General features: G+C 39.6%; 1 protein-coding gene across 2 annotated transcripts in view; it reads right to left on the minus strand.

Moving 5' to 3' along the window:
• Window positions 1-16,805, minus strand: part of Nlg3 (Neuroligin 3) — a 155,785-nt gene extending 138,980 nt beyond the window's left edge. For both annotated transcript variants that reach the window (XM_069498115.1, XM_034985129.2), the window contains exon 1: window positions 16,608-16,805. The gene's annotated coding sequence lies outside the window, so the exon portion shown is untranslated. The remainder of the gene's footprint in view (window positions 1-16,607) is intronic.
• Window positions 16,806-18,505: the final 1,700 nt, after the last annotated feature.

Genomic DNA, 18,505 nt, shown 5'->3' on the forward strand with positions numbered 1-18,505 from the left:
TAGTTTGCACTTTTCACGGAGGTTCTTCCTTTTTACCTACCGTTGTATTCCAGATTGTTTCAGTTAAAGAGCTTAGACAGCATTTCTAGAAACTTCGTCTTATCCACTAGTAGGCGTTCGAACTGATTACAATTTTGTTTAATAGTATAGGATCCCGCTATAGAACAGGCAAATTTCAGCCCGATCCGTCCAGTAGTTTGAGCTGTGCGTTGATAGATCAGTCAGTCAGTCAGTCAGTCACCTTTTCCTTCTATATATTTAGACTAGCTTATGCTCGCGACTTCGTCCGCGTGGACTACAAATTTTCAAATCCCTATTTCACCCCCTTAAGAGTTGAATTTTCAAAAATCCTTTCTTAGCGGATGCCTACGTCATAATAGCTATTTTCATGCCAAATTTCAGCCCGATCCGTCCAGTACTTTGAGCTGTGCCTTGATAGATCAGTCAGTCAGTCAGTCAGTCAGTCGCAGTCAGTCACCTTTTCCTTTTATACATATAGATTAGTAATATGGGTAGTGATTAATTGTAAACTGGGTCTCAAGTGTACAAGGGCGGATCCAGCTTTGGTGCCAGGGGGGGGGTCACATAGTCGTGGTCAAGTCACAACATCTCGACCTCTTGCGACAGGTCGAGTTGGTAATCGGGGTATGACGAGCGGGGGTTGGGGGGGGGACGCCCCGCACACCCGCACGCAGGGCCGTCTTTAACCTATTGGAGGCCCTGGGCACATTAGAATAACGGGGCCCCTATGATCTTGACAGAGTAGGTACTATTTTCTTGGAATAGGCAAAGAAAGCAGATAAGTCACGTTCAAGACGTATTATAAATGCGAATGTTTCTATCTATCTGTTACCTTTTCAAAGTCCATATTCTAAATCAAAATTTGGTACTATTCAGAGATAGTTTACACTCGGAAACGGCTTTTTATCCCGGAAAATTAAAGGGTTCTCACGGAAATTTTAAAAAACTAAATCTATGTGGACGAAGTTGCGGGCATCAACCAATACAAAGTAAAAGCGCGAGCGAAGCGAGCGCGAAATTTTTCATATATTTACGATAAAATCATAAGGTAGCTACTAATATTATAAATGCGAAAGCGTGTCTATCTACTTATCTGTTACCATTTGACGGTCTATCTTTTTGACCAGGTACTACACAGAGAAAGCTTTCATCCCGGAAACCTGCATACACTTTTTATGCGAAAAAACAAAGAGTTCCTACGGTTTTTTGAAAATCTAAATCAATGCGGACAAGGTTGCGGGCGGGCAACAACTAATACAGAGCAAAAGCGCGAGCGAAGCGAGCGCGAAATTTTTTGTCTGTCTATCATCTTGTTAGGTACATTTTCATGGCCAAATGTAGGTAGGTAGGTACTACTCAGTGATAGCTTGCATCTCGGAAGGGATTTTTAATCGTAGTGGACCGTACGTGCGAGCGAAGCGAGCGCAAAATTTATGACATTATTTACAAAAAAAGAAAAGATAAATGTCAGAAATATTGTATTACGATATAGATAAATGCCAAAAATTTTGTACTAAAAACTATAAAGTCATCTGTTGTATAAAGAATAGTTCATCTTTAGGGGTCCCCAGATGCAACGAGCGCTTGGATAATAAAAACTTTACTATAATTAATAAACGTAAAGGACCAATCCGACCAATACATTATAGGTATATAATACATATTATTTTTTTACTTTTAGAGGTTTTTACTGTCGGGAATTTTTTAAAAAGTGTGAAAAAGAATGAAATATTCTATCATTTGCGTAAAGGCAATAAAGATCGGATATAAGACTATTTAACAATCTCTACGGTCCTTTGTTTGAGATGGCTTTTTTGACCGTTGATTTTATCGAAATAAATATGTTTTTGGGTATTAAAATATCGGTTGGTCTGTTATAGTTTGGTGATCTGGCAGGGACTACTGGGCCCTAATCGATCGTGGGCCCTGGGCAAGTGCCGTGTGATGTTCTTCAATAATTGAAGAACGACACACGAAATGTGACATCTCGATGAAAGGTAGCGGTGGCGCGGTAAAATTCAAATTTTGGATGCGTTTGTTCGCAAGAACATAATGTTTTTGGCATCATACAAAATATTATATTAAATTGATTAAGTATTGAAGGAACTTACATAAAATTTAGGTATATAAAAATATAAAAAACATTATGTTTAACAATTTTAATTAGTGGTCCACCTAGGTCCTGGACGCAGCCCAGGGGGGGGGTCATGACCCCCGTGACCCCCCCCTTGGATCCGCCTGTGCAAGTGTAGCATAACTACCATACCAACTTCAGCTGACATAAAATAAATTCGAGCGTCAATAGCTCAACCGGTAAAGGAGTGGACTGAAAACCAAAAGGTCGACGGTTCAAACCCCGCCCGTTGCACTATTGTCGTACCTACTCCTAGCTAAAGCTTGACGCTTAGTTGGAGAGGAAAGGGGAATATTAGTCATTTAACATGGCTAATATTCTTTAAAAAAAAAAAAAAATTAAGATAGGTACCTAACATATTATCTTGTCCTCAAAATTGGTCATTTTTTATCCCGCGCACTCCACACTCGAACCAGCATCATGAATTCGTATCACGACCGAAGAGCGCAGTCTTTTACCAAATAAGGAAGTATTTTCCTTTGTTGCGCGAAAATCTTAGAAAAACATCCTTATTCACACCTTACTCAGGTGAAAACGTAACGAAGCCCGTTTATAACTCTATCTTTTCCGAGATCACTTCAAGCCACTACCTGCGCCAGTGGGTACTTTGCGAGTTTTTCCACGATTTTTCCCACTTAATAAAAGTCTGGAGGAGACGGGGAAAAATTCATATGTTTAGTTCGTGCACTGACAGACCCGCCATTTTTAGGGTTCCGTGCCGCACGTAGTGATACATGTAAATGCTCCTAGTCAGGACGTATCTTTATGAATTGATTGTATTCTTCACAGATATTATAATATTATACAGATTTGCAACTAGCGTGGCCCCCTCAGTCCCTCTCGCTCAAGCAGAGGTACATATTTGTGAAATGAAATGAAATGAAATGAAATGAAAATCTTTTTTATTCGTATAAACTTTTACAAGTGCTTACGAATAGTCGGATGCATCTACCACTGGTTCGGAATGCCTTTCCTGCCGAGAAGAACCAGCAAGAAACTCGGCGGTTGCTCTTTTCAAATATTTGATATAGGTACAAAATTATGCCATGTATAAAATAGTATTTGCAGTCTTGTGCGTTGCTGGAACGAGCTGCAGGTCAAATCCACGCTCTTTTATCATTTAGATAATCTTCAATTGTGTAATATGCTTTTTTCAGGAGCATATTTTTAATAGATTTTTTAAACTTGTGCAAAGGTAAGTCCAAAATAGTTTGCGGGATTTTATTATAAAAGGTAATACCAATACCCACAAATGACTTTTGGACTTTCCTGTGAAATGTTATCCTTCTATTTTACGTTCGCTTCGGCTTTTGTGGTTTAGTAAACTGCAACCCACCATTGCTCAATAACTTCAAAAACAAAAAACAACAAAACAAATTAATTATATTAGTTTTAATTTAATGTTGTTTTTTAGGGTTCCGTACCTCAAAAGGAAAAACGGAACCCTTATAGGATCACTTTGTTGTCTGTCTCTGTCTGTCTGTCTGTCTGTCTGTCTGTCCGTCTGTCTGTCAAGAAACCTATAGGGTACTTCCCGTGGACCTAGAGTCATGAAATTTGGCAGGTAGGTACATCTTATAGCTGACATTTGGGGAAAAATCTGAAAACCGTGAATTTAGAGTTAGATCACACAAAAAAAAAAATTAAATTGTGGTCATGAACTAATAATTAGTATTTTCAACTTTCGAAGTGAGTGACTATATCAAGTGGGGTCTCATATGAAAGGTCTTCACCTGTACATTCTAAAACAGACTTTTATTTATTTTTATGCATCATAGTTTTTGAATTATCGTGCAAAATGTCGAAAAAATAAGACTGTAGTACGGAACCCTCATTGCGCGAGCCTGACTCGCACTTGGCCGTTTTTTTAGATTTAAGTTTAATATAATGAAATAATGTTTAAATTAAATTAAATTAAATTTTTATTTAATTATTGCTTTAAAATACTTGAGTCAACATAACCTCACTTCGCGTTGTTTGTCAAAGTCTCACGTACAAATACATTTTGACAAACAAAAAAAAGTGGCCACGGTGATGAGGACAACAACAATCATTTTGTCACGTTCTAATAAGAGCTTAAATGCATTTAGCTATCTCGCTCCAACAGTAAGAGTCACATTAGGGCTACTTCTAAAGGTATTTATTCTGAGGCAGTCTTGCAGAGGTCACACCTAGTCATATAAATAGTCCAATAGGCCGATAACGACTTTTATTTGTCCATGCAGTGACCGGAAAAAGGTTCTATTATCAAGTAACAGGTTGTTAGGGGAATGTTAGTTTCCGATTTTCTTTTTTTTTTTCACTAACAATGTTGTGTCAGATTTCCTTGTATCTTTTTACGATTACAGCATTTTCACGAACTGCCGCACACCACCAAATAGGGATGTTGATAACTAGTCAAATCAGTAACTTTTTATCAATTAACGTCCATTGACCCATTGGAACACTTTATTTTTATTAAAATATATATACATAAAACTTTTATAAACATAATTATTTTTTCGCTCAAGTCTTTGAATTCCGCCCGACACTCAGGATTTTATATTTGAACCACTCGTTTCGCTCGTGGTTCAACCTTAGATTCCTTCGCTGCCTCGGTATTCAATACAAACTCTTGCGAAAAAATCAACTTTGCAGCCTTGTATAGCAAAAAACTATTAAAGGACTGGTAACAGATCCTTTTTTTACTGGTATTTAAGCACTGCTTTTGAAGAATAATGCTTAAAAGGTTTTAAGAAACTCAACCTGTCACTCCACACGGTGTTTCCTAGCAATAAATTGAAGTAGGTGTTTGCGTTAAAAGCGATACATCCGTGCGCCTCCATTAGCGGCTCTAAGTGTCCCCTTCCCCGGATCCGCTCACAAACCGGGTTAATAGTATTTTGTCCCGGGGACGATGTTGACGGCGCAAACCTAATGGGAAACGAACTACACAAAGGGCTCACCTCTTTGTATACGTAAGTGTTATACGTAATAGGTGACATTTTTTGGAAATGCTCACGATAATTTCTTAAATAGAAATGAGTGTTTACTGTGGTTATCATCATCATTATGATCAATGAGCATGATCATGATTAAAGCCTCAATAGCTCAACGGTTAAAGGTGCGGACTGAAATTCGAAAGGTCGCCGGTTCAAACCCTACCCGTTGCACTATTGTCGTACCTACTCCTAGCACAAGCAGGAAAGGGGAATGTTGGTCAAGGGCCATGGCGTTTTCTCAGAATGAGAAGGAATTGCCAATGTGAACCGCGCTGGTCAGATTTTTTTTATTTTTTTTTATTCAGATTCAAGTTAGCCCTTGACCGCAATCTCACCTGGTGGTAAGTGATGATGCAGTCTAAGATGATAGCGGGCTAACCTGGAAGGGGTATGGCAGTTTTTATTAAACCCATACCCCTTTGGTTTCTACACGGCATCGTACCGGAACGCAAAATGTGAATAATTGGCAGGTTTCACATACATTTGAGAACATTATGGAGAACTCTCAGGTATGCAGGTTCTCTCACGATGTTTTCTTTCAAACGATTACATATTTTAGCGTTTAAACTATCGTGAGTAATTTCCATAATATATTATAATATCTCTCACCCAGCTATAGCTATTAAAAATAATAGATATTAAAAACATTAAGTTTAAATTATAAGAATATTTTTTAGCAAAGTTAGATGGCTGAGTCTTTTGTGTCTATGTAGATTATATAATTATTTATATTAGTGCTAATCCTATTCACCTAATAAACCTTAAATTTAATAAACCTACTCACGATTATAATATGTTACATACTTACGTGATTCTTCGCGTTATATACCTACTGTTGATTATTTCTTTAAGTAATTAGTTAATAGGTACCTTCGTTGCAGCTAGGCACCGAGGACAAACCTCTGTGGTTTTTTCGGTATTTTTAGTTTAAGCTTTATTTGTATGTATTTTGATTTGATAATAAATTAAAAAAAAAAAAAAAAGCTACTCACGTGTTTAGTCGACGTTAGCAGTCTGCAGTAGCAGTCGACGCGTGCGCGAACTGAACTCCCCTTTGAAAAAGGACCCCGGTTGGGTTCGAAACTAGTCGGGCTAGCGTCGACTAAACACGTGAGTATAGCCGGGGGAGAGATATTACACCTACATTACTATTGTACTTGTTGTTGTTGTTGTTGTTGTTGTTGTTGTTGTTGTTATTGTTATTGTTGTTGGTGTGTGTGATGTTAACTTTCCCTTAAATTGCTTAAAACGCAAATAACTCCAAAAAAGTAGAGGATTTTCCGAATAGAATTTCATAATATTCTCTGCATAATGTTCTCAAAGGTGTGTGACGTATGCGAATCCACACTTTTTTTTTTTTTTTTTTTTTTTAATTTATTTATCACCGACAACTTCCATACATAAAAGACCGCACATTTAAATACATACAATAAACAGTATGGTCGTCAATTACAGGTGAAACTTTGCTTATAAACTAACATGCACTAACTTACAGACTAACAGATTAAAGTATAGATTAACTTAATAACAGACAGACTTAATAACGTACAGAGTAACTTGACAGATTAACAGTAGGTAAAAATAAAATAGTTAAATATGTAAAGGAATTTAAATTTAAAGAAAAATATAGATATACCTACTTAACAAAAACACACACAACCATACCTACTTAACAACACTTTGCCAGCGTGATGGACTATGACCAAACACCCTTATCATTCTGAGAGGAGACCCGTGCTCATTAGTGGGCCGGCACGGGTTGAGGAGTTCTGGAGGAGGGAAGGTGACATTAACGGCCGTTAATGGAGGTTGACAGGCCGATAGCTTTTATGCAAACTCGCGCTACATGCTACGGAAAAGGGTGTGCACTTATGGGCACAGCCTTTTATACGCATTTATACACTTTTATACACTTTTATAACCTTTATAGCACTAATAGCCGTATAAAAGAACTTTATAACACTATTGTCTGTATAAAGTAATATTATTTCGCCATAAAGAAAAGAGAAAAGCTTATTGCCCACTGTGTGTGTAAACCTATATGGTTAAAGTCGTAACTATAATGCAGACTATACACGTTATGGCAAGTGCAAGTCGACCGTAACACCACAGAGTAAGGATTTCATATTACATACAGAGGTTAAACGAAGCCGTCTAGACAAAGAAATCGTGCGGTAAGTGCGGGACGAAGGAGTAGTGAGGGACCAATGAAGGGTCGTCGGACAACTGTACCTCTCTTTATACTGTGGTAATACGTTTACGATACGAGTAGGTACAAAGTACCGGAACGCTGCAGAATAGCAGCAAGCAGTGATAGCCTAGTGGTTAGGACGTCCGCCTTCTAATCCGAGGTCGGGGGTTCGATCCCGGGCACGCACCTCTAACTTTTCGGAGTTATGTGCGTTTTAATTAATTAAATATCACTTGCTTTAACGGTGAAGGAAAACATCGTAAGGAAACCTGCATGCCTGAGAGTTCTCCATAATGTTTTCAAAGGTGTGTGAAGTCTACCAATCCGCACATGGCCAGCGTGGTAGACTATGGCCAAAACCCTTCTCACTCTGAGAGGAGACCCGTGCTCTGTAGTGAGCCGGTGATGGGTTGATCATGATGATGATGATGATGATGATGATAACCGGAACGCTAAATTGTTTGGCGGCACGTCTTTGCCGGTAGGGTGGTAACTAGCCACGGCCGAAGCCTCCCACCAGACTAGACCAGAAATTTAGAATTTATAAAATTCCAAACCCCTGCCAGGAATTGAACCCGGGACCTACCACTAACACGACCACAGAGCTTACCACTGCGCCAGGGAGGGCGTCATAACCAAATATGTTGAGCGAAACAATGTTTTTTTTTTAAAGAATATTAGCCATGTTAAATGACTAATATTCCCCATTCCTCTCCAACTAAGCGTCAGGCTTGTGCTAGGAGTAGGTATGACAATAGTGCAACGGGCGGGGTTTGAACCGTCGACCTTTCGATTTTCAGTCCACTCCTTTACCCGTTGAGCTATTGAGGCTGTATATGTTGAGCGATACATAATTATGTCCTGTACCCGTAGTACAAGATTTTACGTCTCACCAAACCAAACCAAATTCGAGAGTCGAAATACTTCCGCGTTACAGTAAAATGGACCTAAACAGCCTTGAATTGAAGTCAAATATTCAATGCCACTGATTTTAATTTCGCAATGTTTCCACTTGGAGCGCTGGCTGTAGAAGTGTAGACAAACTTGAGCTTTAAAACAAGGCATTTAAGATCCAGTTTCCTGTAACGCGGAAGTATTTCGACTCTCGAATTTGGTTTGGTTTGGTGAGACGTAAAATCTTGTACTACGGGTACTGATGGCTGTATAGTGTACACAACATAATATTATATTAGTGCTAACAATGTTACTGTTGTTGTTGTTAGAGAGTTGGTACTGACATACTTGTTAACAATGTTAATATATTGTTGCTTTGATGTACAAAGCTCGCAACTTGATTTTACATCTCTTCAACAGATTATGTAATTATAATTCATAAAATACAGGGTGTAACCAGAATGCTGGAAAAACAGACAGGTGATGGTACTGATGATTACAGATATGATACCATAAAAAAACCGGCCAAGTGCGAGTTAGGCTCGCGCAACGAGGGTTCCGTAATACAGTCGTGCGCGATAATTCAAAAACTATGATGCATAAAAATAAATAAAAATCTTTTTTAGAATGTACAAATGAAGCCCTTCCATATGAAACCCCACTTGATATAGTTATCTAACTTTGAAAAGTGAAAATACTAATTATTAGTTTATGACCACAATTTATTTTTTTGTGTGATGTAACCACAAATTCACGGTTTTCAGAATTTTCCCCTAAAGCCAGCTATAAGACCCACCTACCTGCCAAATTTCATGATTCTAGGTCAACGGGAAGTAACCTATAGGTTTCTTGACAGACAGACAGACAGACAGACAGACAACAAAGTGATCCTATAAGGGTTCCGTTTTTCCTTTTGAGGTATGGAACCCTAAAAAACCGCAAAAAAAAACCATTAAAAATTCTACTTATTATTTTGGAAAAGTTTACGATACATTGCAAATAAAACATCTGACTGACGCCAAAGGTCAACGAACGTTACGTCAGTAGGTCACTTGGCGTGGACCAACTTTCATGCTATGCACCAGGCACCTGCCTAAGCTTGGCGATCGGGGGTGTCCGGCTATTAGGCGTCTTACAAGTTCCCTAACTGTCGTGAACTATGCCTATACCCACCAGTGGATATCTATCGACAGACCTAACATCAGGTCGAAACTTCAGCCTAGTGCTGACGTCACTAAAAAGGCGGCCACGCGCATTAGCAATTTGCGGAACTTATACCATATCTTAGGACACTCTCCAGGTCTTTAACTATAATAAAGGCTCGCGCAACGAGGGTTCCGTAATTAAGTCGTATTTTTTCGACATTTTGCACGATAATTCAAAAACTATGATGCATAAAAATAAATAAAAATCTGTTTTAGAATGGACACAAAGCCCTTTCATATGATACCCCACTTGATATAGTTATCTTATTTCGAAAATTGAAAATACTAATTATTAGTTTATGACCACAATTTAATTTTTTTTGTGTGATGTAACCACAAATTAACAGTTTTCAGATTTTCCCCCTAATGCCAGCTATAACATCTACCTTTCTGCCAAATTTCATGGTTCTAGGTCAACGGGAAGTACCCTGTAGGTTTCTTGACAGACAGACAGAACAGAGTGATCCTATAAGGGTTCCGTTTTTCCTTTTGAGGTACGGAACCCTAAAAATCACGTAGATCCGTTACTCCGTTGCGACGTGATTGAAGGACCAATAAACCAACAAACTCACTTTTGCATTAATAAAATATGGGTAGTGATTTTACTATGAAAAATATGCCTGTATAAGACGAAAAGCCGGTATTTTCTTGCATTTTTAGGCAGACTAAGTAGCACAGGAGGCTGGCCCAGTTTCTTTTAGCATAAAAGATGTCTTTCTATGCAGCCTATATGGATCATGTGCTTACATTTCAACAATGCTACTCTATCTGGAATAGGACTTTCTAGTCGGGTGAGCCAAGATGTCTTCTCTTTTATTTTGAAAACTAGCTGATGCCCGCGACTTCGTCGTCGTGGAATTAGGTTCTTAAAAATCCCGTGGGAATTCTTTGATTTTCTGGGTTAAAAAGTAGCCTATGTCACTCTCCAGGTCTTTATCTATACCCATGCAAAAAATCACGTCAATCCGTTGCACCGTTGCGACGTGATTGACGGACAAACCAACAAACCAACAAGCCAACAAACAAACACACTTTCGCATTTATAATAAGGGTACTGATGGCTTGCATTTTAAACATTCGGAATTTTCGTTTCAAATCCTTAAATTTAAATTGAACCTTAGCATGATCAACCCATCACTGGCTCACTACAGAGCACGGGTCTCGTCTCAGATAGAAGGGTTTTGGCCATAGTCTACCACGCTGACCATGTGCGTATTGGTGACTTCACACACCTTTGAGATGGAGAAAACATTATGGAGAACTCTCAGGCATGCAGGTTACCTCACGATGTTTTCCTTCACTGTTAAAGCAAGTGATATTTAATTATATTATATCTTTATTTGTCTTTCTATGCAGCCTATATAGATCATGTGCTTACATTTCGACAATGCTATTCTATGTGCAATAGGACTTTCTAGTCGGGTGTGCCTAGACCTGGATGACTTGGATTTTAAACATTCGAAATTTTCGTTTCAAATCTTAAAATTTAAATTAGGATTGAATGAATTTAAGCAATATTAATTATTAATCTAGTGTAAAATTAAATTAAGTTTAAATACTTATTCGCATTCACATACAAAACGAATAAACGTAATTATTTTCGTTCACTGGATAACACGATTTTCAGATAACTGTCAGGTATTTACTCAATACTTTTTTAGTGAAAAAAAATTCAGTAGCCAATCATTGATATTCAAACAAGGTAACAATTTTATCTGAGCTTAGTACAATTCAGGTTTGAACGTTAATCAATTTGCCTGGTGTGAAACCGTAGACTGACGCGTTCGTTCATGCATTTAGCCGTTTCTGACGCATATTTAAATCGATCACTTGATCAAGTGATCAGTTTGATCATTTCTAATATGCGAAAATATTGTAAATGTACAGAATGTGTTGCAATGCACATTTTATACGTTGATTGTGCCACGATATAAACCGCAAGTCCCAACGCACGAACGCATAGGTAACGAACAGGCAGACAGATTAACATTTATAATTTACTAGATGGTACCCGCGACTTCGTCCACGTGGATTTAGGTTTTTAAAAATCCCGTGAGAACTCTTTGATTTTCCGGGATACAAAGTAGCCTATGTCCTTCCCCGAGATGTAAGGTACCTCTGTACCAAATTTCATCAAAATCGGTTAATAAGCCGTGAAAAGCTAGCAGACAGACAGACAGACAGACGGACAGACACACTTTCGCATTTATAATATTAGTATGGATAATATTCTAGGCAAGCGCGCACTATCTTAGACTGTATCATCACTTGCCACCAGATCTGATTGCAGCCAAGTGGTAAGTGGTGGTCTATAAAAATAAAAATTAAAAAGATACTTCTTCTATGTATTAGTAACGTCACATTCTTTTTCAGTCATTAATCATTATTCATTTAGAATGTAAGCCGGCAAAAAAACCTTAAATTTTGGAAGATCGAATTATAAAATCGAAAGATCGTTTGAGCTGTGCGTTGATAGATCAGTCAGTCCTAGTCAGTCAGTCACCTTTTACTTTTATATAATTAGATATATTATTGCTGGTATAGCAACTATTCATGGCTTTTTTAATCACAAAGGTGTGATGACGAATTCAGACGGGTTGAACCCACATATTGCTACTCAAAGTGTGGAACGTATGTGATGGACAGAACCCCAATGGAGGTCGACCGGATGGATTCCGTAGTGGATGGTTTTCCATTATTTACGCGACCCCTAATTCGGACTTTGTGCATAAAGGTGAACGCACACTTATCCGAGCCGAACGCGTCGAACGAGTCGAACAGAACGAATTTTGGAATTCGTGGTTGAGACGTCAGCCTTCTAATCGGGGGTCGGGGGTTCAATCCCGGGCGCGCACCTCTAACTTTTTGCAGCTATGTGCGTTTTAATTAATCAAATATCACTTGCTTTAGTGGTGAAGGAAAACATCGTGAGGAAACCTGCATGCCTGAGAGTTCTCCATAATGTTCTCAAAGGTGTGTGAAGTCTACCAAACCGCACATGGCCAGCGTGGTAGACTATGGCCAAAACCCTTCTCACTCTGAGAGGAGACCCGTCCCCTGTTGTGAACGGGTGATGGGTTGATCATGATAATGATGATGATGAAATCTCATGAAACCTCGCACACTTCTCCGCGTCGAATCGTCCGAATCTGCAAGAACCCCAGAAATCCCAGAAATCCTAGACGAAGTCGGATGACGTCATCAGATTCGGCGCGGTTTATGCGGTTGACTCGACCAATACGCTCGCATTCTATCAGTTGAGTACGACAGAGCAACGCGCGAGTACTATTTCTTCATTGTTTAAAAAAATGAGTGAGTCTAATTTGAATAATTCTTTTGGCGCGGTCGATTCTTCTGGTGCGGATAAATGTGCGAGGCCTCCTTGATTTCGATTCGTTCGACTCGTTCGGCTCGGATAAGTGTGCGTTCACCTTTAAACACTATTGATCCTTGTAGTGTTGTGATTGAAAATTCATTGAGCATACTGTGGTCGATCAAATGGTGTTGCTTGGTTTTGTTTTTGTAGGCCACCATTTTGGTTTACCACCGATATTTTGTTTTATTCAATGACAGGTTAGACCAGCCATACACGGACAGCTTGAAGCAGTCAGGATGGACTGCTTCAAGCTGCGACTGCGTATTGAACTACATACTTCTACGTACGTACATATACACGAACCGCTCAAGCAGTTGCAACTGCTTGGGGCGGTTGGGCGGTCAAGCAGTCGCCTGGCATACACTGACTGCTCGAGCTGTCGACTGCTCTCGCGCAGTTACCTTCGCCCGCGCTCCTCATTCCACGTCGCGCACGCTTCCCGCCCGCACGCATCGTTTGCATTGAAATTGCTTGAAGCTTGAAGCTGCCATCGAGCAGTTGAGCTAATCAAGCTGTTGACTCTCACTGCAAGAGCGGTCCGTGTATGTAGATCACTGGCTAACCGCTCGAGCAGTCCGTGTATGGCCGGCCTTAGACGGACAGACAGACAGACAACAAAGTGATCCTATAGGGATTCCTTTTTCCTTTTGAGGTACGGTTCCCTAAAATGTGTAAATGACCAAATACCTACCTGTTTATTCTCAAACAGATTTTATTTTTATTTTTATGAATAATAGTTTTTAACTATTTATCGTGCAAAATGTCGAAAAAAATACCCGAGAACGGAACCCTCGGTGCGCAATTCGGACTCGCAACTAGCCGGTTTTTCTAAGGGACAGAAACACTAGAAATAACTAAATTTCACAGAAGCTTCACTGAACACTATTTTTGTTCAAAGTTGCCCTTCTGTAAGTACTAATTTAGTTCAATGCGTGTCAGTCTGTGCGTTTATGAAAGCAACCCCTGAAAGGGGGTGCAACGAGATAGTGAAGTGACCTCTCCTTGGATGGAGTAGGTAGCGAGTAATAACGAGCAATTACAATGTACAGTACCGGACAGAAAGTAATGTACATCGGCCTTTAGAATGACATTTCGGCTTTGTAGAATATTGTATCTGTCACTCATCTTAAATATATATAAGAAAGAAAGAAAGAAGAAAGAAAACTAGTTTATTCATCTTATGCCTAAGGTACAAACAAACTTAAAATTAATGGTTAGTAGGTAGTAGTTAGTAGATAATACGAAGTATTTAATAATTAATTTAATCTAAAATTAGTTCTTGCACCCACTTGGCACAAGATGAAATGGCTCCAGCTCAGCATTAATGCTGCAGGTTTTAAGAATAAAACCTGAGCGCTGGTATTCTGCCGGGACCAACAAGAGTGACGTGCACGAGCTTAACAGTCTTCACCAACATCTGTGATTGACAGGATGAGGATAAGGAAAAGGTGACTGACTAACTGACTGAATGACAGACTGACTGACTGACCTATCAACGCACAGCTCAAACTACTGGACGGATCGGGTTGAAATTTGGCATGCAGATAGCTATTATGACGTCGCTAAGAAAGGATTTTTGAAAGTCCAACCCCTAAGGTGGTTAAACAGGGGCTTGAAATTTGTGTGGTCCACGCAGACGAAGTCGCGAGCATAAGCTAGTACCTATATATGACGTTTTGTCGATCTCAGCGACAGAGACAATGCTCTACAAATCTGCCATCTCCTTCTAAAGGTCGATGTACATTACTTTCTTTTTGCCGCGTAGGTACTGTCCCTACGTGTAAATATGTAGTCAATCCACTCTTCAACCCCACTGGGATTTCACCCCCTATCGCATCAATCAAATTATTTCGGAAAACATGCTAAGGTTTTATATATCTAGACTAGCTCAAGCCCGCGACTTTGTCCGCGTGGACTACACAAATTTCAAACCCATATTTCACCCCCTTAGGGGTTGAATTTCCAAAAATCCTTTCTTAGCGGATGCCTACGTCGTAAGAGCTATCTGCGTGCCAAATTTCAGCCCGATCCGTCCAGTAGTTTGAGCTGTGCGTTGATAAATCAGTCAGTCAGTCAGTCACCTTTTCCTTTTATATATTTAGATATCGTCTGACATACCAAAATGATTTTTCATCAAATAACCGGTCGTTCTTGAATTCAAAAGGTCGTAATTATTATTTAGATTAAGCGCAACGCTTCAGATAAATTGTTTGATAAGTAGCTTTGCTTTTAATTAGTTTTTATTAACATCATTACCTACTCGCTATTTATTTATTTTCTAAGCGAAACTTAAATAAATTTGACAAGGTACTTAAGGGACAAGTGAGTTTTTTTAAATTTTTATTCACGCTTTTCTTGCTCATCCGGACATCTCCTTGAGTGTGACTCTGGGATCCATTCTAGGTTATCAAAGGTGTGTGAAGTCTATCAATCCGCAATCCGCACATGGCCAGCGTGGTAGACTACGACGAAAACCCGTCTCACTCTGAGAGGAGATCCGTGCTCTGTAGTGAGCCGGCTATGGGTTGACAATCATGATGATGATGACTTATATACTTACGTGTGATGTATAAATTATACTCACGTTCAAAACTCTTTTTATGTATAAAAGATTCATCATGATCAACCCATCGCCGGCTCACTACAGAGCACGGGTCTCCTCTCAGAGTGAGAAGGGTTTTGGCCATAGTCTACCACGCTGGCCAAGTGCGGATTGGCAGACTTCACACACCTTTGAGAACATTATGGAGAACTCTCAGGCATGCAGGTTTCCTCACGATGTTTTCCTTCACCGTTAAAGCAAGTGATATTTCAATTACTTAAAAACGCACATAACTCCGAAAAGTTAGAGGTGCGTGCCCGGGATCGAACCCCTGACCTCCAATTGGAAGGCGGACGTCCTAACCACTAGGCTACCACGGCCTCACAGTATAAAAGATTAAGTTAACTAAAACGTCACATACGACGCGACGTCCCGGTTATATGTATTACCTACATACTTACATCAACACATATATATATATATTTTTTTTTTTATTTTTAAAGAATATTAGCCATGTTAAATGACTAATATTCCCCTTTCCCCTCCAACTAAGCGTAAAGCTTGTGCTAGGAGTAGGTACGACAATAGTGCAACGGGCGGGGTTTGAACCGTCGACCTTTCGGTTTTCAGTCCACTCCTTTACCTGTTGAGCTATTGAGGCTCTAATTTTATGACGTAGGCATCCGCTAAGAAAGGATTTTTGGAAATTCAACCCCTAAGGGGGTGAAATATGGGTTTGAAATTTGTGTAGTCCACGCGGACGAAGTCACGAGCTTAAGCTAGTACTATTAAAGGCGAAAGTTTGTGCGTATGTATGTGTGTATGTTTGTTACTCTTTCACGCAAAAACTACTGGATGGATTTGGCTGAAATTTGGAATGGAGATAGAGTGTACCCTGAGAGAAGATATAGACTACTTTTTATCATGGAAAATCATAGAGTTCCAGCTAGTAGCCTACAAAAATATAATATTTTATGGAAAGAGACTGCTCTACTAATTTCTTGTTGAGATTTTCTTAATATATTATAGACTTTTGTCTGCGAATAGGACTAGGTAGAATTTATTTTTAATTTTATTACTTTCTGTGGGGGCTTCTAAAGATTTTTTCATTGAGGTCAATTTAGTTTGGAAAGTGAGCCCCCTTCTTATACAAAATGAGTGAAATATACTATAATATAGTACAATACAGTATGTTATAGTACGGTAGGCAACGCTATATATTATAACGTACATATATTATATGTTATGCACACATGAACTCACCATTACGAAACGGGACCCTCTTCCAAAAGTCTAGCACACACAAAATACGTATACTCCATTGCACTGCACACACAAACACACAGACACCGTGTCACATCACAACTCACTGTATTCGATTTATCGCTGTATTCGATGTATTCGATCCCGCGGATGTATTCGTCGGGATAACCCGGGCGCGGTCGGGATACAACACGTCGGTCCACCCCACTGGTGCTGATTGAGGGATAGGCTCTTCTGCGCATGTCTTGCCGCGCAACCTCGCCCTCAGAACTACGAAATTAATAGACTGAGCCTTAGCACAGATCACGACAGTTTGGCTGAAACCTATAGAGCGCACTTTGACTTTGCTTAGACTTAAGATTGGGTTACAAAGAGACATATTTATGTCTGTCTTAAGTGTAAGTCAGAGTGCGCGCTATAGATCTCACCCTTAAAGTGTTCAACTTCGACGTTACTGGCAGGCGTCAAATGTCAGTACATATGATACAGGTAGCCCTAAAGAAGCTCTATTTTTCTTTGATTTTAATTCACCATAGCGTCATAGCCTCATATCGTCGATTCAGAATCAAACCGAGAATTCCCACACTCTTACTCACTCTGGGCTTAGTATTTCAAACGCATGTACGGATCTCCGTACATGCGTTTGAAATACTAAGGTAAAATACATCTATTTGACATCAGTCAAATATATGTATTTTTAACTTTTGTTAGAAAAAGCTCTAGATTCGTCTGTGGTACAGCCATGTACCAAGTTAGTGTTGCTAAACGTACAAAAGAATGGAATAGAATAGAATAGAATGTATTTTTTTATTCATGTAAACTTTTTACAAGTGCTTATGAATAGTCAGGTAGTTTTAATTTACCACTGGTTCGGAATGCCGTTCCGTACTTTTCAAATATATTTTTTGCCGTTGCCGTACTTTTCAAATATATTTTTTTTGTACAGTTTGCAGTTGACAGATAGAGCAAATAATATCGAGCCTATTGTAACTTTGTACACATTACACATTTTTCGTCTAATATTTTTATTTTATTTTATTCAGATACAAGTTAGCCATGACTGCGATCTCACCTGGTGGTAAGTGACGATGCAGTCTAAGATGTAAGCGGGCTAACCTGGAAGGGGTATGGCAGTTTTTAATAAACCCATGCCCCTTTGGTTTCTACACGGCATCGTACTGGAACGCTATAAAATCGCTTGGCGGCACGGCTTTGCCGGTAGGGTGGTAACTAGCCACGGCCGAAGCCTCCCACCAGACCAGACCAGAAATTTAGAAATTATAAAATTCCAAATCCCTGCCAGGAATCGAACCCGGGGCATCCCACTAATAAGACCACAGCGCTTACCACTGCGCCAGGGAAAGAAAACGAATGCTCCGTCTATAGTATTGATTGGTCTGCGAGTTCGGCGAGATGCACGAATCTGGCCGAACGGTGACGAATGGCGGGGCTCGTTAACGGCTCGACCGAACGTCGCGTGATAATAAATCGGTGCTAATTCTGTTATTGTTAGCAGTTATTAGAAGATCATTCTTGAGACGAATGCTTCATCTAATTGTGAATGAATGATCAAATCAAGCTGTGGTAGCCTAGTGGTTAGGACGTCCGCCTTCCAATCGGAGGTCGGGGGGTCGATCCCGGGCACGCACCTCTAAGTTTTCGGAGCTATGTGCGTTTTTAAGTAATTAAAATATCACTTGCTTTAACGATGAAGGAAAACGTGAGGAAACCCGCATGCCTGAGAGTTCTCCATAATGTTCTCAAAGGTGTGTGAAGTCTGCCAATCCGCACTTGGCCAGCTTGTTAGACTATGGCTAAAACCCTTCTCACTCTGAGAGGAAACCTGTGCTCTGTAGTGAGCCGGTGATGGGTTGATCATGATGATGATGATGATCAAA

This window comes from Maniola hyperantus, chromosome 4, assembly GCF_902806685.2.
Source record: "Maniola hyperantus chromosome 4, iAphHyp1.2, whole genome shotgun sequence".
NCBI classification, from domain to species: Eukaryota; Metazoa; Arthropoda; class Insecta; order Lepidoptera; family Nymphalidae; genus Maniola; species Maniola hyperantus.